The following is a 16304-nucleotide window of genomic DNA, read 5'->3' as shown; positions in this document are numbered from 1 at the left end:
AATCCCCACATTCAAACTCAAATACTAAAATTAGCTTGTGGTATAGTCAGCTCTATTCATTCCATAACACCAATTTTGTGCTGGAAATAACAAGACCTGCATAACACTTCTAGTAATAAGTTTCTTTGGCAAATTAGGATTCAAACATTGTAGCAGAACTTTGAATAGCAAGCCCTTTGTTGACTCAACCACTACAAAGTTTGACTATATTTGGTCTTGTGAATAAAACCCTGATATTCACAAAGGAGAAAAATTATCTGGAGCTTTTTAGCTCAGCAAGAATCAATTCTTAAGCCATATCTGAATTCCTGTAAATTCAGAATTAGCGAGGTCCAAGTTAATAAGGTTTGATTGTATCCCAGGCTATTGATAAAATTGCAATGCCACAGATTCAACGCAGTGACTCCCACTGAAGTTAGATTCATTGCTACTTCAACAGGGTTGAAGAGGGCAGATTCTTCCTGGTACCCAACATCAGCGCTTTTTAATTACACTATTATGTGGTATAAGGTGGACCTATAAAATGACCTACCAGAGGAAGTCAGCACTTTTTGAGTGAGCACCAGCATATTTTTTACTTCTCTCTGCAACCCCCTATTCACTTTCAAATGGATCAGGTTTCCTTTCTTTGGATCTGTAACTTTTGTCCATTAGAGTTTCCCCAAAGACTATTTTGTCAAACAAAGCAAAACACTTTAGAAAAGACTAAGTTCTTTGCAGAGTTATAGCCTGTGCTTTGTTTATGTATCGTGAACACTTACTGAGTTAGCACTCCCCAAAGAAAAATAGAGGGAGAAATCAGAAAAATGTTTTCAGTAATTGCTACTTGGTTTGATCTCCTGGTATTTTGTGGCGTTTTATGCAGCATTAATGTTATCACCTGAGAGTCTAAGGACACAAATGAACTTCTAAATACAGGTCCATCATCAGATATAAGGGAGCAATTTCAAATCTCTGAGGGAATCAAGTGAGTTGACATTTAAATGCTGCTTTTGGAGGAATATGACGTGTGTGTGTGTGTGTGTGTGTGTGTGTGCGCGCGCCTGCGTGCGTGCACATGCACGCACACGCGTATGCGTATACAACTTATCACAAATACTATGGATAAAAATCCAATACTTTTCTGTTAGACAGAAATTTCTAATCAAGTTACTTTTTTTCTGTCGAATCAACCAATTAACTTTCAGTATCCTTCTAATACATGTTTGTAATTTATGTAAATTTGGGAGCTACTGAGAAGCCTTTTAACTTCATTTAATTTAGCCTGAAAATTGTTATTTGGAATCTCTAAAGGTTGATTATTTCCACTCAGGAATATTTGGGAGAGTGATAGAGGAGACAAAGTCACGGACAAGTTTCTGTCAGTTATGACCTTGGTTGGTGGCTCACTACCTCTACTGTCCTAGGTCCAACTCTTCTTCTAGGCCTGAAACCTAGTATTTACCAATGGGCATTAAAAATGCCCATTTGCTTAATGAGGATATAAGTGCATCCCAGTATCAGTAACCTTCAATACCACTGTCTTTTAATCCTGTATCATATCTTTATTTTGCTGTGCCTTTGCTCTTAGATATGCAAAGTGCATGCCTCTAGGCTATCAGAGCTCCAGGCAGATTCTGTCTACATGGAGTTAGTTTCTAGTGCTGGAGTGGTGAGGCCAAGTATCTGAGTCAGCCGCAGGGATTCCTACTAACATGGGCCCAGCGAGCTGCTGCACTGTTGATAGGAAGAAATACAAAGGAATCGGTAAAGAAACTAGTGTTTGAGTTAATCCATCTGAATTCCCACTGAGTCACTTGCTATCCTACTTGGTTAACCTCTCTCACTCTCAGTTTTCTAAGCCATCTAATGAGATCAAAGTACCTATTTTGTGGGGTTGCCATAATAATCAAAAGATAGGGTTGTTAGGAACGGAGTGTGGAGTTGTATCTTAAGATCATTGAAGAAAAGAGGCTAACTTCCTGACAATTTCAAAAAGGAAATAAAAGAAGAGTACACACACCTACTCTGAACTTTAAAAGTTCCTCCATAAACTTATTAGAAGAAGCTTCCTATCCATTGGGTGTGCCCTGAGATTTCACATTCATATTCCTCATGTCCTTGGATATAACAGAACATGTATGAATAGCAAATAATACTAGTAAATGAGATGATGATCATTAATATGTAGTGAGTAATTTCCAAGGACCAGACGCTGTCCTGGGATTCCATCATGCACTATCTTACTTATTCATACCAATATTAACAAGAGTAGCCAGTATTTAATGAGTGCTCACAATGTGCTAGGCACTATTGCAAGTGTCTCATAGATACTTTAAAAAATCCTCTGAGGTAAATATATTAGTATATGCACTTTGCCAAGTGTGAGAAAAGAGGTGCAGATGAGCTAAATCATTTGTGCAGCCTTGTATTGCTAATAAACACTAAACCCAGAGTAAGAAGCTGGACAATCTGATTCAAATATTTAACTTCAATGCTTATATTCAGTGGAGAACAATCTATTTCCACACCACACCTGTCTATTATCTGAACATTAATAAGTTTCCCTATAAAAATATATATGTAAAACAACTGGTTGGGTAGATTCAAAGTGTGCAAGGAAGTATTTGTGTTATTTATGTCAAAAGTTGGAGTCCAGTTTAGGTGGATGTAAAAGCGGTCACAAAAAAAGTAGTAATTGTTGGCTACGTGTGTGGTCTCTGAGCTGAATGCTTGGTTTATGATTCAGCTCTGCTACTTCTTTGTAGTCAATTCTCTTTAGCCTCAGCCTCCTCATCTTAAAATGAGCTTTATTAGTACTTTATTATTAATCTCTCTGAGATTATAATTCATGTGCTTAGTTGAGATTAGTTCATGTGCTTAAACATTTAAAATAACACAGACATAATAAGCAATGGGTAAATCAGTTAATATTATGATCATTTGATTTTATGAATCAAAATGTGGAAGTTTTGGGAGAAACAGTTTAACTTCCTAAGAAAATCTTATTGAAAATATTGTCCAAAGTTGGATGTAGAAGCAGCAAGCTCCTCATCACTGGGGATGTCCCATGAACCTGGACAGAGTATGGATCCTAACAGGTCTGTTTAGTCATTGTTAATGTCAGATTAGCTTGCTAGCCACCAAATTTTAACATTTTGTACTTCTTTGTAATCTTTATCAACTATGACTGCCCTTATACTAGTTGGTTTATAAGAATGAGTAAGTAAAGGCGTTAAAAAAGTGAAGTGTATTAGATAAAGCAAAGCTTTATGACTTATGACCTTGTGACTTAGGAACTTAGGATGTTTTTCAGGTGCTTTGCATTTTACCAAGAGAAAAAGAGTCAGAGCAAGACTGACTGAGATGGGAAGAGAGACAAGCTGCTGGTATATATAGCACATTAAAATTACTCAACCTATAAAGAACTGTGAATTAGGGTCATATTTAATATGAGGAAGAGGCAGCCAATGAAGGCCTAGAGTATGTCCAAGCTGATCTAGAGCCAAGCAAGCTGAGAATCAGGACATTGCTTTGAAGGAGGGATCAGGTCAAACAGAGGGGAAAATCTACAGGGAGCACCAGCTGGTTCTGCAAAAACCTCCCTGAGACTTGCTGCTGCATCTGTCTCCCTTTCCTGAGAAACAACTGCATCTAGATTTCTTAGTCAGAGCACAATAAAGAGAATGTGGATAAAATAAATAACACCCCCACCCCACATTTCAGCTCTCTGGCTACAATACTATGGAAGGCACCATTCTTAAAGAGTGTCATCTTTTATTTATTAGCATCCTGAAACATCCTGGAAGTAACTGAATTATGCGATCAATGTTAATGCTAATCAAAGTTATCAACGTCGAGTGTTCTCTTCTCCACATGGCGTGGCCCTTGCTGTTCCCATGATGCCAATTGCATGATTTGTACATAGCCCTAATTTGCTGATTACACTGATCTTCTTGGTTCCTGCTATTCTGAGTTTTTACCCCCTTGCTATTTTTGGTTTTAGTTCAGCATTGATATTAGGGAAATGCCATTAGAAAGAACAAGGTATTAAAATAAAATCCAGCCAGAAAAATTTTTAGAACTTAAAATATGTGAACCTTTTGAGCAGCTGAGTCAATAACCATTATGTATTTAGTACATAATCAGATAAAGAGAAAATTGATTTTAAAATCTATACGTTTATTTTACTTATGTGTGTCAGTCAAAATTTAACTAGACTCAGTAAATCACATGCCAAACATAAGAAATTACTTATAATAAATCATTTTGTCTTATTTTGTTCATTCTCAGATGGTGAGTACAAATTTATACATACATATGTAGGACTTTCAGTGCATAATATCCTATTTCTTAGACAGAAGGGAGCTTGTGGAATCAGACTAGGAGATTATTCAAAGGGTATTAGAAGGGAAGGAAAGCTAATGCATATAATTGATGCAAACTCTTTCATTGCAGCAAAGCAGGAAGCATATCTTCTATTCCCTTTTATTATCCCAAAGCAGGACACATATCTTTTATTCCCTTTTATTATCCCAAATGAAATGAGATAACAAAAGAAAATTTTCTCTGCCATTTATTGTACTGTGTGATCTTGGACACTTTATTTTACATCTCCAAACACCATGGCCCTCCTATCAGAAATATCTTGTTAAAAAGGAAAATGTAGACCAGCTAAATTTAATGACGTTTACTAGAGAAAAAAAATAAAAGTTCCCGAACCCGGAAGCATTCCAGACCAGAGATGGTTCAGAATGCCTCCCCTTACAAGTAGGTCAGCTATTTTTATAACCAGAAAGATGGAAAACAGAGATTACCTAGTTGGTGCAAGTCAGCATTTGCCTTATTTGGGAATATTTTCACAATATTCTGTCTGGGATTGGATGGTGGTTCAGCTACCCAGATGGACTGAAGCTCGGTTACTTAGTTACAAGGGAATTCTCCAAGTCAGGTCGCAGTTTGTTTATACCTCAAATTAGGGTACAGTTCACTAAGAAAAGAGGTCCTTTCCAGACAAATTTTATCAGACAAGTTTTGACCAAATGCAGCAATTTGTCTATTTCCCAGCTGTTGGTGAGTTTGGAACTAATATGGCAAATGGGAACTCCTCTACTACAGGGCCGGGCAGAGCACAGAGCTCACAAACAGGTCTCTCTTCCTTTTCTGTTTATGGCAGTCAACTTCTCCTCACTTTCTCACCATTGCCATTCATGATGCCTTGACTTGAGCAAATCAAAGATACCAGTTGGGTTGGGAGAAAGAAAGGTTAGACATATTCTAGGCGCAGCCTATCACAGTGTATGTGCTTTGGGATATTTGTTTGTTCACACTCTTGGGATAGCTGTGGGTTGGAGAGACCTCTACCATGGTATTCTGCATATCTTTTAAAAATAATTTTCTTATTGTTTTCTAATGTAAGGTTAATACTTGCTTTATATTGTGATTATAAATAAAATATGACAAATATAAACAAATTAAAAATTAATTATAATTCCACAGTTCATTGTTAATGTACTGATATATCTTTTTCTAGTCTGTCTACTGACATGCCTGTATGTCGATACCTACCTACATATACCTATATATAGATGAAAAAATATATGATCATATACATAAATATACATATATAACTTACCCATATGCAAACATATACGGGTATGCATATTACTACCTATACATGTATGGTAAATGTATCCACACATAAATGTAAATGTACTTGTATGTAAAATATGTTTACATAAGTGGTGGACATACTGTATATGTATAACCTATGAGATCATTTCCCATTTTTTCTCTATTATCAGTAATACTAAAACTTAGATAATGTAATATTTCATCTTCATTTATATTATAATTTTGAAGTGAATTTCAAAAAATAGACTCACTGCATCTGAGGCCATCTAATATTTAGTGATTACGTATTCAAGTGGCATATTTTCCAGTATTTATTTGGACTAATTGGTGATAATGACATATCTGAGGTTTAATGTTTTGAATAAAAACTATGTTCCATGAGCATAGACATTTAAAATGTATTGCTTTTTAAAAGAGATTTTTTTTTTTACATTCCAATTTGCATGAGCCCCACCAAGCTGAGCTGAGAAAATAAAATCTACCAGGGTTATCTTGTAGCTCTCTTTCTGCTTGCAAGCACACGAACCACAGGTTTATCATGGAGGTTTAGTCAATAGAACATAATGTGACAAATATTAAATCTGTAGATTACTTACAAAATTGAAAATCTCACCAAATAACATTGTTTCTGGTGCATATCTGTGTCCCAGGTTCTCCAGTCTCCTCCAGTCTCACCTGTGGAGAGAAAGAGGTCTGTCCTTAGGCCCCATGTTAAGCTCTCCTCTTCCTCTGAGAGGTAAAGGTGAGCTTGCTGCAGAGGACGAGTGCACATGAAGCTTTACCCTGGCTCCCCTCACTGGGCCTCGCTGGCTCTTACCTTAGAGCACTTTGTGCTGACAGGCAAAACTCTGGGGACACAGAGGAACCTGTAGAAGGTACTGCTGTTTAGTTCTACTGGTCTACAACTAGGCTGAACTTTTGGAGGAAAAAAATTCTGAAAGCTTTCTCCTACTTCATCCTCTTAACAGAATAAAGAAAGGGAGGATGGTTTTGATGGGATATTTACAAGATAGAAACTAGATTGCGTTGAAATAAAAGGGATGTATCCATCATGGCTCATAGCACCTCGGAAGCAGAGAGAGAGGCAGGCAGGGACAGTGAGCCATATTCCTCCCTGACTGTGGCACACCTATGGCACTGAGATTCATCTTGGGACAGCACACAATGAATAAGGCTGGCAAGTGAGGGCCACCGAGGGGCCAAGGGCCATAGGGACCAACTCCACTGCAGTGTTTGGGGTGTTTCAGGGTGCTTAAGCTGCAGCGAGAAGCCATAGAAAGTGAGTGATCCCCCAGCCCTTGCAGAGCAAAGCAGAAGCAACGGGAAGACATGGCAGTTCCGCTACAGGTCCTCTGGAACACACCAGTATTCAGTCAGTCAATCACGAGAGATGTGTTCCTGAATGCAATTAAAGACCACAAGCCCAGGATGTAGACCCACTTGTTATAAACTAGAGAAGATTTGAGGTTATTCTATAACATCACTGTCTTTCATTCATTCTTTATTGAGAGAGGTACGGGTGAATTTCTATTCAGTGTAAGAGGAATTACACACAGCCCCATCTATCCTCAAGGGAGCGTGCTTCCTCGGAAGGCCACTTGAGAAGGTAGAACTGCTGTCTGGGAATTACATGGAGTCTGACTTCACTTCAATGTGACGATATAAGATCTAAAGGTGGAGAGGTTCAATCGTGACCTGGAAAGTGGTGATTATCCACACAGTACTCTTTAGGTGAATTCTGATACTCAGTATGTATTCGGCCTCTTTTCTTTCAATAAAATGATACATTTTTATAGGGGGGAAAAACCCTGAAACTTTTGCTTCCCCTCCTGCTTTTAACTCTGAGGTTCACCTTACTCCTCTGGCATATTTCTTTTGTACAGTCCAGCCTTTCCCAAGTATGACTCCATATGTGACACACAATTTTAGCAGGAATCTAAATTGATCTAGTTTGTGGTACATGAATATCAAATCAAATAGAAAAATAGAAGCTTCTCAATTCTCTCTTAGTCCTTCTAAGTATGGAAGAAATTCTAAGTTTATTCCTGTCCATCTTTAACATATCTTGAATTATTACCTATGTTCCTGTGCTCAAAACTTTTTTAGGAGAGCCATATGGAAAGCACAGTTGTATATTCATTGCATTTAATATGGCTATTTTCTTTGTAAATGGAGTTCACTTATCTTAGTAATAGAAATCTTGCCTTTTGGTAAAACATGGTTTAAGCCAAAAATCATCTACATCAAGAACAACATTAAGTCCTAACACAGTTTGGATAGGACAGTGGTCTAATGATTCCTGCACCCCAGGCAACACTAAACTCCTGTCTTTGCCCTGGAACATGGGAATGTTGGGATGGGCAGATGAGCTTGCTGGTATTCTTTGCCTCTTCTTCTGTTCTCCCAATTAGATGAGCTTTCCTCTCCTCTTACTGATGCAGGTTTCTTATGTATTTTCACAATGGCCTGTAACTATCTCTAGAGAGCTTGGTCTATTGTATTTAACTTCCTGTTTAGTTTAGTCTATTCCTCAAGAATGTAAATTCCTTGCAAAAATAAAAAGCCATAGATCTTGAATTGCTATTTTTCTAGTGAAATGTATATAGTAAATACTAGATTTTCAAACACTTTCATCACATACATAAAATTGTCCACAGGTAGAATCATGATTTGCATACGCCTTTCTAGGAACTTGTTTTCCCTCTTGAATTTTCTTGTGTTAGTTTGCCACTTACTTCTCACTTAGATACCGTCAGAAAACAAGCCCTATATTATAATATGCTTTTTTCAGGCTATACATTGGGAAAAGGTGCTTTGGTGCTTCCACAATATCTAGGTTTTCTATTTGGCTTGTTCTTAGTGCTTAAGTTGTTAAAGGCTACAGACTATGGGAAGGTTTCCTTGTCATCGAGTAAAATGTTATAGCCAGTTAAACACATCATAAGTCCATTTTGTTGCATATGTCTTACTCTTTGATAAAATGGAGACTAATGGTGAGACTTAACAAGTCAGACCCTTTGATATTGCTAATCTAAGAAGCAAATAACCATACTATGAATTTGTTTTAAAAATCTGATATTTAACTCTGCCATTGAGGACATTTATTTACTAGTATTATCACTGGAATTACCATTTCATAGAAAAATAAATGAAAAATGTTATCCTCATTTTGGAGGGGTACCCCCATTTACTCAATTCAACTGTGATTGAGTACCTACTGAGTTTATGTTGAATTTAGATTATTCTGCTCTTCCTATGAAGACCAGAGATTTTAATACCCCTGCCATGTCTGTCTTGCCTCCTACTAAGTCCCTGAACTTAGGGTCTTAATGCTTGACTTATTCAACTCCTTCTAAATTTAACCTCTTTCATTATACATTTCTTTACCAATTTTTTTGGAAGAGTGCTCTAATGCCATATGGACCCAAATATACCTAAGGAGGCCAAACCACCACAAGCATATCAGCTCATCTGCCAGAGTCCTCCCCAACGTAAATATTACCCATATTTCTTATTTCAAATGTGGCAATTCATCTTTAAATAAATGTTTTCTGTGATTTTAAAGGCTTTTTCTTTCTTTTCTCAGAACCCTGCTTGTTTTATTTCTCCTTATATGTCCTAGGATGAGAGCATATTTCTCACGGGAAACAATTCAAGAGTGATGATAGCACAGAAACATCTTTAAAGGACCGGGAGAAAGAAAAAAAAAAAAAAAAAAACTGTCAACTTAGAATTTTATATCCAGTGAAAATGCCTTTGAAAAAAACAAAGACAAGAGTTCTGGTTTCAGTTCTAGCGTGTGAAGAGCTTAGAAGTCATCACTCTCATCCTTACACAACAAGAAAACAGCTAAACAAATTGAGAATCAGCAACTTTCCTTTGAGGCATCAGAGACTTGAAATGACAGTGTGAAGTGTCACCCTCCCAAAGTGGAGAGACAGGAAAGACAAAATCACAGCCCAAATCATCCAACCTGTAAGAGAAGCCAGTATCACCACAAGGCCCTAAAGTGGGAGAAACACTCCAGGTGAGTTTGAATACCTTTGGAAGGCTGTGGCCTAAAGTGAGAAGGAGAGCCTGCTAGGACTGCAGTCTCAGATCTCTGCCCCGACACACAGGTCCACGGACTTCGGCTCCAGATCTCCCACCAGGCTCTCAAGCTGAAGGTCCAAGAGACCTTCCCGCAAGTATCAAAAGGTAAACATCTGAAACACCCAGAACATTCACTGAACAAAGTCTTGCTTTGTTCTTGCAAGGAAGACTGCCTTGCCAGAGACTTACCAACCTGGAGGAAAAGCAAGTAACCCACTCTTTCCTCCTCTAGCTTTCCAACTGGAAAAGAGGAGGGGAAAAGCCCCAAAACTACTTCTGAAAGTCATAACACAGAGTTTCAGATCAAGTAAGAAGTTAAAATTTAACCACAAGATTATAGATTGCTTATCTTCCTCCAGTTCTAACCTCCATATCAATAAGCTTCCCAGATGAAAACAATGGATTACAATGGAAAGAACCCCAAGACAGAGACTGCATGTAAGGAGGTGTTCTTAGAGAAATCCAGAGACAATAAGGAAGGGAAACAGTGAATAGAGACCTTGGAGGAAACCAAGTCTTCTGGCACTCTACTTCTAGCTAGATTAATTTACCACTCTTACTAAAAAATCTCTTAACCTCAGCTCTTATTACTCAATACATCAATATATTGATTAATCCTCCATTTAAAATATTGATATAATAAATATTTCAACTTATACTCAATGCATCAAGTAAAAATTCAAAACAACAAAAAATGAAAAAACAATCATCATAAACCCCACACCAAGATAAATGATATTCAAATATCATTTATATTTGAATGCTGAAAATCAAGGGCAAAGATAAAAATCTTGAAAGAAACCAGAAAAAAAATGCCTTTCCTGTTGAGAAACAGGATAAGAATCATAGTTGAATTTTCATCAGAAACTATGCAAACAAGAAGAGATTGGAGGGAATCAAGGTAAAATATAGAAGTAAAAACCAACCTGGAATTCTATAAACAGTGACATTGTAATTCAAAAGTACAGGAGAAACAAGGGCTTTCTCAAACAAGAGTTGAGGAAACTCATTGTCACAACTAATGTCCTACAAGATGTTAAATTCTTCAGAGAGAAGAGAAATAATATAGATCTGGAACGAAAAGCTTTAAAACATATAAGCTCTAATATGAAGAGAAGAGCCATGATAAAATAATAAAAAACAATAAAATAAAAATATTCTATTTTTCTTATTTTTTATCTAGTACATAATTGTTCAAAGGAATGAGAAAAAATATATTGATATTTGTAACATATGGATAGGTAAGATGCACTATAGGAATGATATAAGGATAGAAGGGATAAATTGGATATGCTCTCTCACTTAGATTAGCTGTAAAGGTATATTGCAAATGTTAAGGAAGCCACTAAAAATGTTAAAAAGAAGTACATTGACATGCTAAAAGAAGAGGATAAAATAATCCAGCTGAGTTAAAACCACAGAAGACAGAAAAAAGGAGAAAATCTTTAAGAGACACATACAATGAATATATAACAATCACATGCATGATAGATACCAATCAAACTATGTCAATAATGATTTTACATGTGCATGTGCTAAATACAAGACAGATAATTAAACTTGATTCAAAAAGTAAAAGAGGTCCAAATAGGTTGTCTATAAGAAACTTAAATGTAAAAACACAGAGAGATTAAAATTAAAGAAATGTGAAAGAATATATCATGCTAACAAAAAAAAATGGAGGTAAGTACATTAACTTCAGACAAAGTTGTCTTCAGAACAAGGAAAATTGTTCAAAGATAAAGATGGGGAAAATACAGTAATGAAAGGATCCATTCTCTAAGAAAACATGGCAGCCCTCAACATAGATGTACCTACAAATAAGTCATCAAAATAGAAGAGGCAAAAGCTGAGAGAGAAACAATGATAAACAGATATTTTACTTAAGCTACAAATTTTGACACTCATTTTTAAATAATTGATACATAAAATGAGCAAAATTCAGCAAGGGTACAGTAGAAATTAACACCACCACTAATCAACAGAATCTATTTGACATTTATAGAATAATTAACAACAGTGGAATACACGTCTTTCTCAAGCTCAAATAGAACATTCATCAGGATAGACAACATTTGGGCCATAAAAATATTTTATTTTAAACTAATAGGATATTATCACACCACCAAAAAATTAAATTGGAATTCAAAAACAGAGAGCTAGAAAATCCTAAAACATTTGGTGTTTAAATAACACAATTCTAAGGAAAACCTGGGTCAAATAACAAGAACAAAAATCTTAAGAGAAATGTTAAACAATTTTGAACTATGTTAAGTAAAAATAAAATATATCAAGTTTTATGGTATATACTCAAAGCACTACTGAGAGGGAAATTTATAACATTGACTGCATATTTCAGAAAAGAAGATCTAAAGGTCAACAGTCTGGGGCTGGGATTGTGGCTTAGTGATAGAGAGCTTGCCTAGCACATGCAAGACCCTGGGTTTGATCCTTAGCACCACATAAAAATAAATAAATAAAACAAAGATATATAAAAGTAAAGGCCAACAATCAACAATTAAGGAAACTAAAGGAAGAAGAGCTATTTAATCTTACTGCAAATAACAGAAAATAAATAATAAAAAGTAGAGCAGCAATCAATGCTAAAATCAGAAAATAATAAAACCCAGAAAATAAAAAAAAATTTAAATATCAATAAAATTAACAAATGTCTAGCTAGGCTAACCTAGAAAAAAGACAAATGGCAGAAATTATTCATATTATAATGAAAAATGAATAACATATTATTATGGAGCCCAGGGTCATTAAGAGGACAATAGAGAAATACTGCAAGCAAACTAGGATCACTAATTTGATAATTTAGTTAATACTAACCAATTACTTAAAAAATACAAACTCCCAAAACATGCAAAAGGATAAATAGATTATCTTAATAAGTATACAGTTATTAAATACATTGAAATAATTAAGAATCTTTTAAAACAGGCAGTATTTCTTTTTTAAAAATATTTTTAACATTTATTTTTTAGTTGTATTTGGATATAATAGCTTTAATTTGTTTATCTTTATGTGGTGCTGAGAATTGAACCCAGGACTTCACCTATGCTAGGTTCTCACTATACCACTGAGCCACAACCCCAGCCCCTAAAATAGGCAGTATTTCATTGGTAAATTCTACCAAATATTTAAAAAGAAGCAATACCAATTCTTCCCTGTATCTCTGAGGAAATTGAAATAGAAATTCATTTCTTAGCTTCTTTATGATTCTAGCATTATGCTATTACCTAAATTGCGATAAAGACATTACAAGAAAGGAAAACTACATGACATCTCTTATGATCATATTATAACAAAAATTCTCATCAAAATATTAGCAAATCGAACCCAACACTGTATAAAAAGGATTATATGAAATGACCAAGTGGGATTTATTCTAGTTATGCAAGGGTAGTTCCACATTTGAAAATCAATTTATGTAATCCACCATATCAACAGGCTAAAGAACAAAAATCATATACTCATATCAATTGATGCAGAAAATTTATTGGGCAAAATCCAACACACATTTAGAACACTTTGAGAAAACTAAGAATAGAGTTATTTCCTTACCTTCACAAGAAACATCTACAAAATATCTAACAGATGACTTGGTAATAAATACCTGGATACATTTCCTCTGATTCAGGAAGAAGGCAAGAATGTCCCTCTCTCCTGTGTTATTCAACATTGCATTGGGGGTTCTACCCAGTGCAATACCATAAGGAATGCTGATGCAGGCACACAGAGTGGAAAGGACAAAGCAAAATCATTGTTACAGGGGACAGCAAGAAATAAAATCAAGAATCAATAAATGGGATGATATCAAACTAAAAAGCATTTTCACAGAAAAGGAAACATATTAACAGTGTGAAGACAGAATCTACACAATGGAAGAAAGTCCTTGCCACCTGCAACTCAGAGCATTAATCTCCAGGATATATAGAGAGCTCAAAAATTTAACACCAAAAATCAAATAACCCAATTAATAAGTGGATCAAAGAACTAACAGGCACTTCACAGAGGAAGAAATATGAATGGTCAAAAAGTTATGAAAAAAATGTTCAACATCTCTAACAATTAGAGAAATGCAAATAAAACTACACTGAATTTGCATCTCACTCCATACAGAATGGAATTATCAAGAATACAAGTTAACGAAGTTGGCAAAATGGTTCACTCATGCATTGCTGATGGGACTGCAAATTGGTGCAACCACTCTGCAAAGCAGGATGGAGATTACTCAGGAAACTTGGAATGGAACCACCATTTCATCCAGTTATTCTACTCCTTGGTATGTATCCAAAGGACTTTTAAAATCAGCGTAATACAGTTACGCAGCACATTAATGTTTATAACAGCTGAATTCATAATAGCTAAGCTATGAAACCAACCTAGCAGCCCTTTAGTAGATGAATTGGTGAACAAAATGTAGTATATATACACAAAGGACTGTTACTCAGCCATAAAGAAGAATGAAATGATGACATTTATGGGTAAATGGATGGAACTAGAGACTATCATTCTAAGTGAAATAAGCCAATCCCAAAGAACCAAAGGCCAAATGTTCTCTCTGACATGTGGATGTTGATGCAGAATAAGGGGCAGGGGGAAGAATATAAATTCATTGGATTAGACAAAGGGGAATGAAGGGAAGGGAGAGGGGATGAGAATAGGAAAGACAGTAGAATGAATTGGATATATCTCTCCAGTGTTCAATGAGTAGACAACCAGTGTAACTCCACATCATGTACAACTGCAAGAAAAAAGACAATAGAAAGACAATGAAAAATTAAGATACTGCTATCAATCCTCACAGGAATTACATAGCTCAATAGATGAATGGAAGAAGATGGATCTGAGCGGCCAGATTTTCCTATAGTTAGAGTGGAATTCTACAGATTATCAAAAAGAGGTAGCCAAAATAACCTAAGCTTCCACAGGTTAGAGTTGAACCAACACTATGAACTCATGTTTTATTTAATAAAGAGACCAATGTCTACTAATAAGAACATGTAAATGAAAACACCCACCTTTATGAGCCAGAAGATGAAATGTTATTATGATATTAATTTTTTCCATATTGATCTACAGCTCTGAGGTACTCATGATCAATTCTACCACATTTGTTTTTGTTTTGTTTCATTTTCAAATTGAACATTATTTTAACAGGAAAAAAAAGAAAGAAAATGGGAATTCTCACTACTTGATTTTTAGAATTTAAGGTGAAGTAAGAAATAAACCTACTTTTTTTTTTCACCAATAACATGATTATCCACATAGAAAAATCACAGAGGACAAATATGCACAGGAAACTGAGCTCTACGTCTTCAGCCATTGTGGAAATACAAATTAAAAACACAACACAGTGTCACTGCCATGTATTAAAATGGCTAAAATTTAAAGATGGACAATACTAAATGTTGGTATTGATGTGGACAACTAGAACTTCTCATAATTTGCTTCTGAAATGCCAAAGTACATACACACTACTCTAGAAGCGAGTGTGACAAACTTTTATAAAACCGTATCAATACTCATCATAAAATTGAATAATACCACTCTTGGATATTTGGCCAAAAAAAAATAACTAAAAATTCTCATTGAACACAGACATGGTTACAAATGTTTATATCAGTTTTATTAGTAAACACCAAACACTGGAAATAATGCCAATGTGTACCACCTTGTGAATGAGTTTGCAGGTTGTAATATATCCACATATTGGAACAGTACCCAGAAATGAAAAAAAGGATCATCTGGTAGCATAGGCAAAAACATGAATGGATTTTAATGGGTCCTGTATCTCAAAGAAGCTGCACATGAAATTCTGGAACAGATGAATAGACCAGGGCAGTACCAGAAGGAGAGTCACCAGAATCTGGGAGCCCAGAGAGAGGAGAAGAGTTGCTTGAGAAGAAATCTGCCAGAGATGAAAATATCTTGCTTATGCTGATAATTATATAACTGTATTTGTCTAAATTTATCAACCTGTACATGCAAAAGTGTGAATTTTATTGTTAATAAAATATACATCAAGAAACCTAATTTTAAAAACTAACTGAACAAAATAACAGGGATCTTGTGTTATTCCTGACTTCAGGGAGAATGATTCTAACAGCTCGTCACTAGACATAATGTTGGCTGTCAGTTTGAGATAGACACCCTCTGTCATCTTGGGACAAATTCTTTATCTCCTATTCCTAATTGACTAACATTTTAATCAATATTTGATGTTGAATTATTTTGAAGAACTTTTCTGTTTATCATGAGTCATTCCTCTGCTTTGATCAATTGTTGTGATGAATTATTGCTTGGTTTCCTAATATGGAATCATTAATGCCATCCTGAAATGAAATCCTATTTGGTCAGAGTGTGTTATGGTTTAATAAGCAGTTACATTTTATTTGCTGATATTCTGCAGCTGCAGATGTAATGATGCTCAGCCTCTTTTTTATAATCCATTTTCCTCATTTTTGGCGTAAGATTTTGCTTGATTCATAATTGAAAGGGAAAAGCTTTTCATCAATTTGTGTAATCTGAAATAGTTAAACTAAAATCAATCTTAAAGAACTCAACCTACATGATTTGGGGAGAATGTC

Source organism: Callospermophilus lateralis, chromosome 8 (genome assembly GCF_048772815.1).
Source record: "Callospermophilus lateralis isolate mCalLat2 chromosome 8, mCalLat2.hap1, whole genome shotgun sequence".
Taxonomy (NCBI): Eukaryota; Metazoa; Chordata; class Mammalia; order Rodentia; family Sciuridae; genus Callospermophilus; species Callospermophilus lateralis.
The sequence above is the reverse complement of the archived record's forward strand: the minus strand, read 5'-3'. Positions refer to the sequence as shown.